This window comes from Heteronotia binoei, chromosome 20 (assembly GCF_032191835.1).
Source record: "Heteronotia binoei isolate CCM8104 ecotype False Entrance Well chromosome 20, APGP_CSIRO_Hbin_v1, whole genome shotgun sequence".
Classification (NCBI taxonomy): domain Eukaryota; kingdom Metazoa; phylum Chordata; class Lepidosauria; order Squamata; family Gekkonidae; genus Heteronotia; species Heteronotia binoei.
The window spans coordinates 27,838,845-27,855,216 of NC_083242.1; the positions used below are offsets into that span (position 1 = coordinate 27,838,845).

At 47.1% G+C, this 16,372-nt stretch overlaps 1 non-coding gene across 1 annotated transcript; it reads left to right on the top strand.

Annotated features, from left to right (window-relative positions):
• The first annotated feature begins 1,922 nt into the window (after positions 1-1,922).
• TRNAV-GAC (transfer RNA valine (anticodon GAC)) lies at positions 1,923-1,994 on the top strand. Its single transcript has one exon. It is a non-coding gene; the product is annotated as a tRNA-Val (tRNA).
• The last annotated feature ends 14,378 nt before the right edge of the window (positions 1,995-16,372 follow it).

Consider the following 16,372-nt stretch of genomic DNA (forward strand, 5'->3'; position numbering starts at 1 on the left):
CTGTAAGAGCTCTCTCAGCCCCACCTACCTCACAGGGTGTCTGTTGTGGGGGGGAGGTAAAGGAGATTGCGAGCCACTCTGAGATTCAGAGTATAGGACAGGATATAAATCTGACATCTTCATCTTCTTCTACTTGAATGGCTGTCATATAGCGAATGATGCAGAGTTGTTTTCTGTTGCTCCTAAAAGTTGGATCCGAACCCACAATTTGAAATTCAATCAAAAGAGTTTCCAGCTCAACGTTAGGAAGTATTTCCTGACAGAGCAGTCCCTCAGTGGAAGAGGCTTCCTTGGGAGGTGGTGGGCTCTCCTTCTTTGGAAGTTTTCAAACAGAGGCTAGATGGCCATCTGACAGCAATGCTGATTCTGTAACTTAAGGCAGATCGTGAGAAGGAGAAGCCGCCCTGAGCCCGCTTCGGTGGGGTAGGGCAGGATATAAATCGAATGAAATAAAATAAATAAAAATAGAGGGCAGGAAGGGTTTCTTCAGTGCTTAGTTCTAACATGCCCAGGGAAATGCTGATCACCATTTTGGTGTCAGGAAGCAATTTTTCTCCAGGCTACCTTGACCAGGGATTCTGAAGGGGTTTTTGCCATCTTCTGGGCATGGAGCAGGCATCACTGCAGGTGTGTGAGGGGGTACTTGTGAGTTTCCTGCATTGTGCAAGGGGTTGGACTAAATGACCCTGGATGGACCAGATGACCTTCCAACTCCACGGGTTCAAAGGCTACTAGCTAGTATCTCTTTTATGGCTAAGGAATGTAAGCTAATAAAAACATCTCCCTTTCTCACACTTTCTCTGAGAGCCAATAAGAACTGGCTGTGTGAATCTGGGGGAGAGGCACTCTACACAGTTCTTGCAAGGCTAATAATTCTATTATTCTAGTCGAGACCGTGGAGAGCCGCTGCCAGTCTGGGTAGACCATGCTGATCTTGATGGACCAAGGGTCTGATCCAAGAGAGGCATCTTCATTTAAGGAGGAGTTGTGGTTCATGAGCTTGGCATGCAGAAGGTCTCAGATTCAATCCCTGGCTTCTCCAGCTCAAAGGATCAGTTAGAAGGCAATGGGAAAGACCTCAGCCTATGATCCCAGGGAGCAGCTACCAGTCAGAGTAGACAACACTGCCTTGATAGACCAAGGCTTTGATTCAGTATAAGGCAGCTTCAATTAGGGATAGGAGATGACTCGGTGGAAGAACCTTTGTGAGCCGCCCTGAGCCTGCCCTGGCGGGGAGGGCAGGATATAAATAAAAAGTATTATTATATTATTATTATTATTATTATTTGGCATGCAGAAGGTCCCAGGTTCAATCCCTGACATCTCCAGTTAAAAGAATCAGATAGCAGGTGATGAAAAAGACCTCCACCTGAGACCTTGGAGAGTGTCAAGCATCGATATTTCTGAAAAATCAAGCTTTTGCTCTTTAATCAAAAGTTGCTTTATTGTAAAAACTCCACAGCTTGGTCAAGGGCAGAATCCTTGGAAGTAACGACGTACACAGCATTGAATAGTTACTTATAGGAAAACTTCAAAAGGATAGCATACAGATAACTTCAAAAGGATAACATACAGATGCAATTTGAGTCACGGGTTCAAAGGCTACTAGCTAGTATCTCTTTTATGGCTAAGGAATGTAAGCTAATAAAAACATCTCCCTTTCTCACACTTTCTCTGAGAGCCGATAAGACCTGGCTGTGTGAATCTGGGGGAGAGGCACTCTACACAGTTACTGCAAGGCTAACCTAAACATCCTGGGTCCAGATGGATTTATTATGCACCCTTTTATTGTAGAGGTGGGGGGGGGGGGGAATAGGCCAGGGTGATGTTCTGCTTTATATCTGGTCTGCCTACTAGGTACATAGAAATAGCATGCTTGACAGAGAGTCACTGCCAGTCTGACCAGACAATACCAACCTGGAGGGGGCATGGCTCAGTGGCAGAGCATCTGCTTGACATGCAGAAGGTCCTAGGTTCAATCCCCAGCATCTCCAGTTTAGAGGATGAAGAAGTATGCGATGTGCAGGACCTCTGCCTGAGACTCTGGAGAGCTGCTGCCACTCTGAGTTGACAAGACTGACCTTGACAGGCCAGGGGTCTAATTCAGTAGAAAGCAGTGGACATCTATGAGAGCAACAAGCCCCCTTAATGTTTCTAATTACCAAATAAACCACTGGTCAGCAGAGGGTAGTTAGAATAATGGCACCATCAACTGGCTAACATCCTGTTAAATAAGACAAAAGCCCAGTGGTACCTTAAACTTCAACACCATTTATTTCAATGTTGTCTTCAGGGTGCCACTGGACTTTTGTTTTATTTAGCTATAATGTACAGACACCGGGATGGAAAACCACCGCCTTCCCAAGATTGCCCTGTATGGCGAACTCTCCACCGGCCATCGAAATAGAGGGGCACCAAAGAAGAGGTACAAGGACTCCTTGAAGAAATCCCTTGGCACCTGTCGCATCAACCATCACCAGTGGTCTGACCTAGCCTCAGATCGCAAAGCATGGAGGCACACCATCCACCAGGCTGTCTCTTCCTTTGAGAACGCACGCATAGCTGGTCTTGAGGACAAAAGGAGATTGAGGAAGAATCGCACTGCTACAGCACCAACCCCAAATCAGACTTTTCCCTGCAGCCACTGTGGCCGGACCTGCCTGTCCCGCATTGGTCTTGTCAGCCACCAGCGAGCCTGCAGCAGACGTGGACTATTGCACCCTTCTTAAATCTTCGTTCGCGAAGCCAAGCCGAGAGAGACAGACACCGGGAGCCCTTTGCAATTTGCAACTTCGCCTCAACCTTTGGGGGAAAATAAGATATAGCATTGGGGAAAAAGTTCAGAAAGAGGCAACAAAAATGACTAAGGGAATGGAACACCTTCCCTGTGAAGAAAGATTAAGGGATCATAAGCTTGGGGAAATGACAACTGAAGGGTGACATGGCAGAGGTTTACAAAATTATGCACGAGAAAGAGAACGCAGAAAAAGAAGTTCTTTTCTCTCTTTCTCACAATATAGGAAACTTGGGGGCAAACAATGAAATTAATGAGCAATAGGTTTAGAACAGATGAAAGGAAGCATTTCTTCGCCCAAGGAGTAATTAACATTATAGATGGAACACTCTACCAGGGGTAGCAACGCTCTGTCTTTCCGGTGCCTTGGTTGTGACAGCGGGAGGGCTTCTGGAGTTCTAGGCACTCTGGTGGACCTCCTGATGGCACCTGGGTTTTGGCTGCTGTGTGACACAGAGGCCGTTTTCCCACTTACCTTTCCCCGGAGCGACATCCCTCTTCACCACGCTGCGTCTGCGCGGATTTCGCACAAACTGCTGCGCAGCACCAGGAAGAGCCGCGTAGTCCCGGGGCTTTTGCGTTGCAAATGTAAACTGCCAAAAAGCAGGTTTACATTTGCGACGCAAAAGCCCCGGGACTACGTGGCTCTTCCTGGTGCTGCGCAGCAGTTTGTGCGAAATCCGCGCAGACGCAGCGCGGTGAAGAGGGACGTCGCTCCGGGGAAAGGTAAGTGGGAAAACGGCCAGAGTGTTGGACTGGACAGGCACTGACCTGATCCAACACAATTTATCTTGTGTTCTTAAACAAGACTGGAGGAATAAGGTCGCTACAACTCACTTCGGTCAACGCTCTGACCACAGTATTCTATAGCAACTGTAGCTTCTGGACAGTCTTTAGGGCAGCCCCATGTAGAGTATATTGCAGTAATCTAATGTAGATGTTACCTGGAGAAAACAGAAGCTTCAGAGAGGGGATTCCATGGCATGTGTCACTGCTCCCCCCCCCCTTCCCAGGCTCCACCTCCAAATCTCCAGGTATGTCCCAGGCAACCTTAGCTGACTTTGGAAAGGATGGAATTCTGGGGGAGGGTGTGTGTGGAAAAGACAGACACCGGAAGCAAAAGGCCCACATAGCACATTTCATTAGTGATCAAAACAAAGGTAAGAACATAAGAGAAGCCATGTTGGATCAGGCCAATAGCCCATCCAGTCCAACACTCTGTATCACACAGTGGCCAATATATATATATATATATATATATATATATATACACACACACACACACACACACACACACACATACACACACTGTGGCTAATAGCCACTGAGGGACCTTTGCTCCATATGTTTATCCAATTCCTTCTTAAAGCTGGCTATGCTTGTAGCCGCTACCACCTCCTGTGGCAGTGAATTCCACATGTTAATCACCCTTTGGGTGAAGAAGTACTTCCTTTTATCCGTTTTAACCTGACTGCTCAGCAATTTCATCGAATGCCCACGAGTTCTTGTATTGTGAGAAAGGGAGAACAGGACTTCTTTCTCTACTTTCTCCATCCCATGCATAATCTTGTAAACCTCTATCATGTCACCCCGCAGTCGACATTGCTCCAAGCTAAAGAGCCCAAGCATTTTAACCTTTCTTCATAGGGAAAGTGTTCCAAACCTTTAATCATTCTAGTTGCCCTTTTCCGTACTTTTTCCAATGCTATAATATCCTTTTTGAGGTGCGGTGACTAGAATTGCACACAGTACTCCACAGTATATGCTCATCTCCACCATGTGTTTGAGGTACAGGACAGGAGCTCAGCTAATAGCATTGTAAAAGATCATGGCAAGAAAAGAACATTAGGAATATAGGAAAGGAGGAAAGAATTATGGGAAGGAAGTGAGGGGTTTTTTTTCCCCCTTTCCATGAATAAAGGTGAAGTCCTTCACTTGAAGAATCCATCCAGGCCTCATTTTGTGCAGAAGCTCACAGGAGCAGAACTCTGGAACCTCTAAATGTTATTGTGCTCTTTTCTCCTCCTCTCCCCCAAGACTTGCTTCTGGGCTCCATCGTTCAAAACCCCTGTGAGAAGTTTGCGGAAGATGTGACAAACTTTCTAATATTTCTCCTCACAAAAAAAAAAAAAGAGAGAGAGAGAGAAAATAACCAAAACGTATAAAGCAAACAGATGGAAATCTTCATCAGTTGGAATTCAGTGTCGGCTATCGCCGCTGCTTAAGGGTGGCTCATCCGGCACTGCTCAGAGCCTAGGCGTTTCCCATCACGGCTCCAATTCTGCGGAAGGGCTCCTTGGAGAGGTGAGAGGAGCCCCCTCCTTGGAGACCCTCAGGAGGTGTTGCAAGGGCCGTTTGATCACCAGAACTTTTGAGGGGTTTGAATGTCGAACATCTTTTATGGAGGGGGAGAGATCTGGGGGTAGCTGTTATATTTTAACTTTTAACTGAAAATGTTTTCCACTGATATTGGGAGTTGCCTTGAACCACAAGGAAAGGAAGGAATACAAATGTTTCAATAAATCAAATATTTAGTTGCAGACAAACAATTGCCGGTTATGTCTGATGACTCAGACCCAGGGGTGGCTAGTAGAGTTGCCAGGTCTAACTCAGGAAGTATCTGGGGACTTTGGGGGTGGAGCCAGGAGACGATGGGGATGGGAGCATCCCAGCTCCACCCCCAAAGTTTCCTGGCTCCACCCCCCAAAGTCCCCAGATACTTCCTGAGTCAGATCTGGCAACCCTAGTAGGCACCATTTTTTTCAGCTCAACATCCGGTACCTCTCCCCAAAACATCTCCCAAGTTCCAAAAAGATTGGACCAGGGGGTCCAATTCTATGAGTCCCCAAAGAAGGTACCCCTATCCTTCATTAGAACATAAGAACATAAGAGAAGCCTTGTTAGATCAGGCCAATGGCCCATCCAGTCCAACACTCTGTATCACACAGTGGCAAAAAAAAATTATATATATACACACACACTGTGGCTAATAGCCACTGATGGACCTCTGCTCCATATTTTTATCTAAACCCCTCTTGAAGGTGGCTATGCTTGTGGCCGCCGCCACCTCCTGTGGCAGTGAATTCCACATGTTAATCACCCTTTGGGTGAAGAAGGACTTCCTTTTCAAATGAAGGCATTTAAAAGGCATGCTGTCCCTTTAAATGTGACTGCCCTACTTGGCCCCTCCCACTTTCTAAAAACACCTGGCAAGCACCAGGAAAGGCACCAAAGGGCTCATCGGCACCATGTTGGCGAACTCTGATCTATACAATCCAGCTGCAGTTCTTGAGTGATTAGAAATCACTGCAACCCTTCTGCAGCTTCCCCCCCCCCCAATTTGATTTTTTTTTAATATAGTCAAGATCCTGGACTGGCTGAGGATGTTATTCCAACTCCTACAGCAGGGGTGGCCAATGGTAAGTCTCCAGATGTTTTCTTGCCTACAACTCCCATCAGCCCCAGCCATTGGCCATGCTGGCTGGGGCTGATGGGAGTTGTCGGCAAAAAAAAAAATCTGGAGAGCTACCGTTGGCCACCCCTGTCCTGCAAGCATCCAAAACAGAGCTACAGATTGGCTTGGCTTGGCTTTCCCTATGACAATTACTGTGCAGCACTTCTTTCCAGTTTCGAAGGTGTGACCCAGCTCCAAAATAAAAGGATTTCCCCTCCCTTTCGAACCCTGCAATTGCTGCCACGCAAATGCTAAAAATGAGTCTTGTTTTGATGCTTGAGAAAGAACATGGTGTTGAAAGGTCTTTTTAAGAAGAAGAAGAAAAGAGCTGAAAGGCAGATAACCTCCAGGAGCCAAACAAAAGCATTGCATTTCTTCCATTCCAGTGGGATGATGAGGAAAACAACAGATACATTTGAGATTGTTCTGGCTTTAAAATATTACTAAGGGCTTTTAAGGCGAAAATAGGAGGGTAGGTGGCATAATATATGGTTTCATGAGATTTCAGAAGCTAAGCAGGGTTGATATTTAGAAGAGGGATAGGGTTGCCAAGTCCAATTCAAGAAATATCTGGGGACTTTCGGGGTGGAGCCAGGAGACTTTGGGGGTGGAGTCAGGAGACATTCGGGGGCGGATCCAGGAACAAGGGTGTGTCAAGCATAATTGAACTCCAAGGGAGTTCTGGCCATCACATTTAAAGGGACAGCACACCTTTTTAAATGTCTTCCTTCCATAGAAAATAATGGAGGATAGGGGCACCTTCTTTTTGGGCTCATAGAATTGGACCCCCTGGTCCAATTCTTTTGAAACTTGGGGGGTACTTTGTGGAGAGGCACTAGATACTATACTAAAAATATGGTGCCTCTACCTCAAAAAACAGCTCCCCCAGAGCCCCTGAAACCTCCAGCTGGATTCCCCATTATACCCTATGAGAATCGATCTTCACATAGGGAATAATGAAGTGCTCAGCAGACGTTTCCCTCCCCCCACCCCGTTTCTGGTGATTCTGAAGCGAGGGATTGGCCTCTCTACTCATTAGTTGCTGCCAACGTCTTCAAAGTAACACCCCATCCCATGACTGAAGCCTCCGGAGGTGGAAAGGCACATGGTCCTCTGGGGGCGGGGCTTCCCCCCGCCGGCCGGTTGACTGGGGGCGGGAAGGAGCCTGGGAAAGTGAAAGAACCCCCGCTGGGACCTGGGGATTGGCAAGCCTAAATGGGGATCAGCAAGGAAGACTCTGCAGAGGAAGACCATGATCAACCACTTCTGCTTCTCACTGACCTTGAAAGCCCCTTGCTGGGGTCACCATAAATCCATTGCAACTTGATAGCCATAGGATTAAATGGGATCTAAAAGTCAGCAGGGCTTTTTTGTGTAGCAGGAACTACTTTGTATATTAGGCCACACACCCCTGATGTAGTCAATCCTCCTGATGCTTGCAGTAGGCCCTGTAAGAAGAGCCCTGTGAGCTCTCGGAGGATTGGCTACATTGGGGGGGGGGCGGGGCGTAGCCTAATATGCAAAAGAGATCCTGCTACAAAAAAAAAGCCCTGAAAGTCAGGTATTTCCAGACATTCAACCTGGAAAAGAGATGGTATCACTGCCACTATCATTTTCGAAGCACATGGCTAGCTAGATTCATTGTATTATGAGCTTCCTCCCTGTGAGATTAAACAAGGCAGAATCCATAATGCAACATATGAACACAAAACTGAGCTGTCTTTTATTGAATCAGACCATTGGCCCATCAAAGTCAGTCTTATCTACTCAGACTGGTAGTGGCTCTCTGAGGTCTCGGGTGGAGGTCTTTCAGATCACTGATGACCTTGTCCTTCTGTCCTTCTAACTGGAGATGGCGAGGATTGAACCCTGGGCCTTCTGCATACTGAGCTGATGCTCTACCACTGAGCCACCGCTCCTTCCAAATGGCATCATGTCATGATTTTGCTTTTTAAAAATGCAAGACTGGGAACAGAGAGGAGCGGAAGGAGACAGATGTCTGTAGCTTTGGGTCTTGGCCATCTGTCAATTGCAGTCAAGACTTCTGGCTGGAGAATCTACCCAGCTTCTACCCTAAAGGTACAATCTGATCAATACAACTTAGGGCTGCTGATAGCAGCAATCCTTGTGAATGAACAATCGAATGCACGCTGTTTACACTTCCAGTTTTACTTTCAAGGAGTTTCCTCTATAGTCCCAAACGGCTACCTCAACTGTAGCAATCAATGTCCCCTCAAAGCTGCAGAGTCTTGCGAGCAAAAATTCTACTTTGTGAGCTAGTGACATGAAAGTTGTGAGCTGCTGCATCAATGAGTGTGCTCTGGGGGTCATCTTTCCTGAGCTAAGATAAAAATGTGTGAGCCGGAGGCTAAAAATCTGTGAGCTAGCTCAAGCAAACTCAGCTCAGAGGGAACACCAGTTGAAATGTGAACTTCAGATGGAGAATTAAGAACATAAGGGAAGCCCTGTTGGATCAGGCCAGTGGCCCATCCAGTCCAACACTCTGTGTCGCATAAGAACATAAGAGAAGCCATGTTGGATCAGGCCAATGGCCCATCCAGTCCAACACTCTGTGTCACATAAGAACATAAGAGAAGCCATGTTGGATCAGGCCAATGGCCCATCCAGTCCAACACTCTGTGTCACATAAGAGAAGCCATGTTGGATCAGGCCAATGGCCCATCCAGTCCAACACTCTGTGTCACATAAGAATATAAGAGAAGCCATGTTGGATCAGGCCAATGGCCCATCCAGTCCAACACTCTGTGTCACATAAGAACATAAGAGAAGCCATGTTGGATCAGGGCAATGGCCCATCCAGTCCAACAGTCTGTGTCACATAAGAACATAAGAGAAGCCCTGTTGGATCAGGCCAGTGGCCCATCCAGTCCAACACTCTGTGTCACATAAGAACATAAGAGAAGCCATGTTGGATCAGGCCAATGGCCCATCCAGTCCAACACTCTGTGTCACATAAGAACATAAGAGAAGCCATGTTGGATCAGGCCAATGGCCCATCCAGTCCAACACTCTGTGTCACACAGTGACCAATATATGTGTGTGTGTATATATAACACACACACACACATATATATATACACTGTGGCTAATAGCCACTGATGGACCTCTGCTCCATATTTTTATCCAATCCTCTCTTAAAGCTGGTTAATTTACCTGGTTTTTGCCCTAAAGGCACAATGTGGTCACTGTGAACGTGACTTGACATATTTACCATCCTCACAGGTAACAAATTGGTCATGTGCTCTCTCCAATGGCTGATATGTTCACCCTTTCAAAAAAAGCAGTGTTGACTGTGTGGTTTCCGTGCCTGCCCATGCAGTGAGGTTTATCAACAGCCTTCCTTTCACTCCCTAAATGTGTTCCTGCTCCTCAAAGGCAAACCCGCAAACTCTCAGCAGACAGAACGCAAGGCCCACACAGGTCTTCATCGCAGACACCCGCCTCTCTCTCTGTTTGCCTTTCTGGCTACTTTGATCTGCCCTTCTTGACCTCAGCCGCTCGGTTGTTGACTCAGAAATATCCTTCAAAGGAGAGATGGCGAAAGCCTTATTCAAAGGGGCCATTGTCTGAACCAAAGACACATTCAGAATTCATCTTATCTTTTCTGTTCCTTTACAGATGACATTTCTGTCGTGCAAGCACACAAATCGGAATGACCTCCTGTCCCGTCTTATATCTGATAAGGCATAGCCTTCTGATCTTTCCAGTCTATCCTGATATTGCACAAACACATGAAGCTGCATTCCACTGAATGACATTAACTGTTGATCGTCCCACCCGAAGGCACAAACTTAAATGGACCTCGAACACTCAAGAACACACATGAAGCTGCCTAATGCTGAATCAGACCATCAGTCCATCCAAGTCAGCGTTGTTTACTCTCACTGGCAGGGGCTACCTGGGGTAATTCCAGGGGAGGCTGAGGTCTTCCACATCACCAACTATCACCTCCTTTTCACTGGAGATGCCGGGGACTGAACCTGGAACCTTCTGCAGGCTAAGCAGATGCTCTGCCAGCCCCTCCACAAGGAGAACAATTAACTCATGGGTCTTCCTTGGTGGTCTCCCATCCAAGTGCCAACTGTGACCAACCTGCTTAGCTCCCATGCTCTCATGTGGGGGTCATTTTGCAGAAAAACAGGTGGTGGAGCTCATTAGCATAACTCATTAGTATATGACATACCACCTCTCAGCCGCCTCCTCTCCAGGCTAAACATCCTCAGCTCCTTCAACCTTTCTTCATGGAACTTGGTCTCCAGACCCCTCACCATCTTCGTCGCCCTCCTTTGGACCTATTCCCACTTGTCAATATCCTTCTTAAAATGTGGTGCCCAAAACTGAACACAATACTCCAGGTGAGGTCTTTTGCCACAACCAATGGCAAAATTGAGATCTGGAAACATGGAGGGCACAGCACAGCACACATTGCTATGTCACTTTTTGGGAAAACCTGGAAGTGATTGAGCACAGCTCTAGCAATCACTGAAGGGTCTGTGGTAAAACCATAGAGTTTCCAGTGAGTCTTAGAGCTGCCCCCATCACTTGTTGTTTACTTTTCTCCTGCCACTGTTCCAGATGGTGATGGAAATTGTGACCAGGGGGTGGGGGATGCCCCACTACATCTGAGGGAGTGACAAACCAAAGGTCCACTCCAGAAGAGACTCAATGAAGCTGGAACTTCTGGAATCCATTGGAGCCTCATCCCCATTTCAAAATGTAACATCATCACTGGTGACAAGGCTACTTTCAAGTAACACATCTATTTCAAGTCACGCATTTATTTATTTATTTATTCATGATTTGTATCCCGCCCTTCCCAAAAGGGGCTCAGATGCATCTAAACGCATCTGCATTTAGGTAGAAAAAATTCAATGCATGGTTATAAGATGGGGGAGACTTGTCTTAGCAGTAGTATGTGCGAAAAGGATTGAGTCTTAGTGGACCATACACTGAATATGAGACAACAGTGTCATGCGGTGGCTAAAAAGGCAAATGCAATTTTGGGCTGTATCAACAGAAGTATAGTGTCCAGATCACATGAACTGATGGTATCGCTTTACTCTGCTCTGATAAGACCTCACCTGGAGTATTGTTTTCAGTTTTGAGCACCACATTTTAAGAAGGATATAAACAAGTTGGAGTGGATCCAGAGGAGGGTGACGAAGATGGTGAGGGGTCTGGAGACTAAGTCCTATGAAGAAAGGTTGAAGGAGCTGGACATGTTTAGAAGAAGAAAAAGATATTGGCTTTATATCCCACCCTCCACTCCGAAGAGTCTCAGAGTGGCTCACAATCTCCTTTACCTTCCTCCCTCACAACAGACACCCTGTGAGGTGGGTGGGGCAGAGAGGGATCTCACAGCAGCTGCCCTTTCAAGGACAACCTCTGCCAGAGCTATGGCTGACCCAAGGTCATGCTAGAATGTGCAAGTGGAGGAGTGGGGAATCAAACCCGGTTCTCCCAGATAAGAGTCTGCACACTTAACCACTACACCAAACTGGCTCTCCAGTTTAGCCTGGAGAGGAGGTGGCTGAGAGGTGATATGATCACCATCTTCAAATACTTGAAGAGCTGTCGTATACAGCATGGTGTGGAATTGTTTTCTGTGGCCCCGGAAGGTAGGACCAGAACCAATGGGGTGAAATTAAATCAAAAGAGTTTCTGGCTCAACATTAGGAAGACCTTCCTGACCGTTAGAGCGGTTCCTCAGTGGAACAGGCTTCCTCGGGAGGTGGTGGGCTCTCCTTCCTTGGAGGTTTTTTAACAGAGGCTAGATGGCCATCTGACAGCAATGAAGATCCTGTGAATTTAGGGGGAGGGGTTTGTGAGTTTAGAGCGGTTCCTCAGTGGAACAGGCTTCCTCGGGAGGTGGTGGGCTCTCCTTCCTTGGAGGTTTTTGAACAGAGGCTAGATGGCCATCTGACAGCAATGAAGATCCTGTGAATTTAGGGGGAGGGGTTTGTGAATTTCCTGCATTGTACAGATGGTTGGACTAGATGACCCTGGAGGTCCCTTCCAACTCTATGATTCTGTGATTCCGGCACTTCTGAGCCATACTGGAGGCTGTGCTCAAAGCACCACCCAGGCACATGTGGTCAAACCTAATTCTTACTGTTTTCTCAAGGGGGGGGGGGTGAAAAGAAGTCAGAGACGTGTGCCTGGCTTCCCAGTCCTACGAGACCAGAAAGGCCTGGCCATTTTCAGACATGTGGTGGGACGACTCTCAGCAGTGGAGTGTTTACAGACTGTGCAGCCAAGTTCACGGGGTTCATCGGTCCCCCCACGTCTCTAAAATTACCTTGTTTTCTACAAGATGCCAGATGTGGAAATAAAACAGAATATTCTCTGGCATGTTTACTTCCGTCCCAGCGTCTCCGTGGGTATCTGCAAAAACATGGCAGTCTTTAGCGGCCGGCCTCCGTTAAATGTCTTCTGCCAACATAAGGAGGGTGTAATCTGTTTAGGGTCTTCGCTGGTTTCTGCAGACACAGTTGGAGTTTTATCTCCTGTCTCCTTCTTCTCTTAGAAGTAGCTTTTCCTCTATGTTGCCTGCAGCTGAGACTGGAAGTACTTGGAGTGCTGGGAGTCTCCTGTGTAAAGCCCCACCACCATTTAAACCAGGAGGGGTTTTTTTTTTTTTTGAGCAGAAATGCACAGGAACACAGTTCTGGCTGGCTTGGCATCAAGGGTGTGGCCTGATATGCAAATGAGATTCTGCTAGGCTTTTTCTGTAAAAAAAAGCCCTATGCTAAACAATGGCTATGTCAGGGGGTGTGGCCTAATATGAAAATGAGTTCCTGTTAGGCTTTTTCTACAAAAAAAGGCCCTGGTTTAAGCAAATATATCACAACACCAAGGAACATAAGAGAAGACATGTTAGATCAGGCCAATGGCCCATCCAGTCCAACATTCTGTGTCACACAGTGGCCAAATATATACCCTTTGGGTGAAGAAGTACTTCCTTTTATCCGTTTTAACCTGTCTGCTCAGCAATTTCATCGAATGCCCACGAGTTCTTGTATTGTGAGAAAGGGAGAAAAGTACTTCTTTCTCTGCTTTCTCCATCTTGTAAACCTCTATCATGTCACCCCGCAGTCGACGTTTCTCCAAGCTAAAGAGCCCCAAGCATTTTAACCTTTCTTCATAGGGAAAGTGTTCCAGCCCTTTAATCATTCTAGTTGCCCTTTTCTGGACTTTCTCCAATGCTATAATATCTTTTTTGAGGTGCAGCGACCAGAACTGCACACAGTACTCCAAATGAGACCGCACCATCGATTTATACAGGGGCATTATGATACTGGCTGATTTGTTTTCAATTCCCTTCCTAATAATTCCCAGCATGGCGTTGGCCTTTTTTATTGTAAACGCACACTGTCTTGATATTTTCAGTGAGTTATCTACCACGACCCCAAGATCTCTCTCTTGGTCAGTCTCTGCCAGTTCACACCCCATCAACTTGTATTTGTAGCTGGGATTCTTGGTCCCAATGTGCATTACTTTGCACTTGGCCACACAATTCTTATTGACATAAGGGCAGGAGGGTGTCCAGAATCCCCTCCATGCCAGTTTCTCAACTGGAAATGTCCCAAGGGTTCCTGGGGCTGAAAACCTGCAAGTGGGGCTTGGAGATCTTATCAGCACAGGAAGCTGCCTTATTCTGAATCAGATCTTTAGTCTATTATGAACAGTACTGTCTACTCAGATTGGCAGCAGCTCTCCAGGGTCTCAGGTAGAAGTCTTCCACAGCACCTCTTACCTGATCCTTGTAACTGGAGATGCCAGGGATTGAACCTGGGACCTTCTGCAGTGGTTCTCCAGGGTCTCGGGTGAAGGTCTTTCGCATCACTTACCACCTGCTCTTTTAACCTGGAGATGAAGACTGCAGAGTTATACCCCGCCCTTCTCTCTGAATCAGAGACTCAGAGCAGCTCACAATCTCCTATAACTTCTCCCCCCACAACAGACACCCTGTGAGGTGGGTGGGGCTGAGAGAGCTCTCACAGCAGCTGCCCTTTCAAGGACAACCTCTGCCAGAGCTATGGCTGACCCGAGGCCATTCCAGTAGGTGCAAGTGGAGGAGTGGGGAATCAAACCCAGTTCTCCCAGATAAGAGTCCGCACACTTCAGCACTACACCAAACTGGATTGAGCCTGTCATCACTCGGGGGTGCTCAAAAGCATGGGGGAGGGGTAAATCTGCTTTTCAAATGCCATCTTTGCAATGAAAAAGAATAATCAATGTATCTTTCCACTCGACTGGCTGAGAAACAGAAATCAAACATATACTTGAAAAATGTGGGCCAAATTCCCCGCACAGGTGAGTTAAATGTATAAAATACAAGCAGAAACTAATTCAGACTTTATCCCCAAGTCTGCTGCTCTGAACATAAGAGCTTTAAACCATTTATCTCTCCCAGGGACAATGGCAGCATTAATGGAAGCCTATCTCCCTTTTCTATTTTCCACCAAGGGGCTTTTTCTCCACCCACCCCAATGGCGATATCCAAAAACCAACAGCGCAGACCCCTTTCTCTCACAATGTGAGCCATTTAGAGGCCAATTTTCAAGTCAGCTTTACAAAGAATGAACGCCTGCCTAGATTTCCAGCACAAAAGGAATCGCTTCTCCCCGGCCCCGAAAGCTCAGAAGCACCCACGGTGTAAGAAGCTGGAGTTTAAAATCATCGTGGGGAGGGAGAGGAGAAGGGGATGCAGGCTTATCTTGATGGCCAGGTTTTAAAAGAAGGAGAATCCAAGCTCAACAATGAAGCCCTCATTCACAGCAAAGCGACATCAGTGCCGGAAGAGTAGGGCTTTCACCCTCAGCAGCAGCTGATGGATGGAATAGTGGAGTTGCCAGTATCCTGAGGGTAACCTAACAGAGATAAGTTTGTTTGGAACAATTTGTCTCCTGTAACCGCAGCCTATTTTCTTTGTATCACCACAAGGCATGTGTTTGCTGTTACCCACAATTGATCAGCAGTGAACCGAAGGGAGGCACTGTTCACCTCTAAGCAAGGAGAGATGTACAGGCTGTGGACTGATCCTTTGAACAGATCTTGACACCTTTGATAAAGCGCGTCCCCCGTTCCACGGCCTGCCCCTGACTCCCTGCAACATCCCCCTTGGACATAGGTTGTTCCGTTTTCAACAGCATAAAGTCCGGCTTTTCTGTCTCTTGCTACACGCAGAACAGGGCTCCCCAACATGGCCCTCATGGACAACTGCCAATACTTCCTTCAGAGCCCAACAAGCTTTTCAGGAGGTGGGTGGGGCCATTGTAAGACAGGGCCTGTCATTGGTTGCCTTCCTTCAGTTAAATGGTCTTCCTCTGGATAATGTGGAGGAACAGTCAGCATCTAGGCCTTTCTCAGTCGGTGTAAAGTTCAATCCATGGCTTTTTGGGTAGGGAAAAAACCCAGCAGGAACTCATTTGCATATTAGACCTAGGGTTGCCAAGTCCAATTCAAGAAATATCTGGGGACTTTGGGGGTGGAGCCAGGAGACTTTGGGGGTGGAGCCAGGAGACATTAGGGGTGGAGCCAAGATCAAGTCTGTGACAAGCATAATTGAACTCCAAAGGGAGTTCTGGCCATCACATTGAAAGGGACGGCACACCTTTTCAATGCTTTCCTTCCATAGGAAATCATGAAGGATAGGGGCTCTTTTGGGGCTCATAGAATTGGACCCCCTAGTCGAATCGTTTTGAAACTTGGGGGATATTTTGGGGAGAGGCATTAGATGCTGTACTGAAAATTTGGTGCCTCTACCTCAAGAAACAGCCCCCCCAGAGCCCCAGATACCCGCGGATCAATTCTCCATTATTTTCTATGGGAATAAATCTCCATAGGGAATAACAGAGTTCCCAGCAGACATTTCCCTCCCCTCCCCCCGCTTTCTGATGACCCTGAGGCGGGGGGAGGGCCTCCAAACCGGGGGATCCCCAGCCCCCACCTGGGGATTGGCAACCCTAATTAGACCACACCCCTGACATCACCATTGTTTCACACGGGGCTTTTTTTTTTTTTTAAGAAAAGGCCCAGCAGGAACTCATTTGTATATTAGACCACATCCCCAGACATCACCATTGTTTCACACAGGCTTT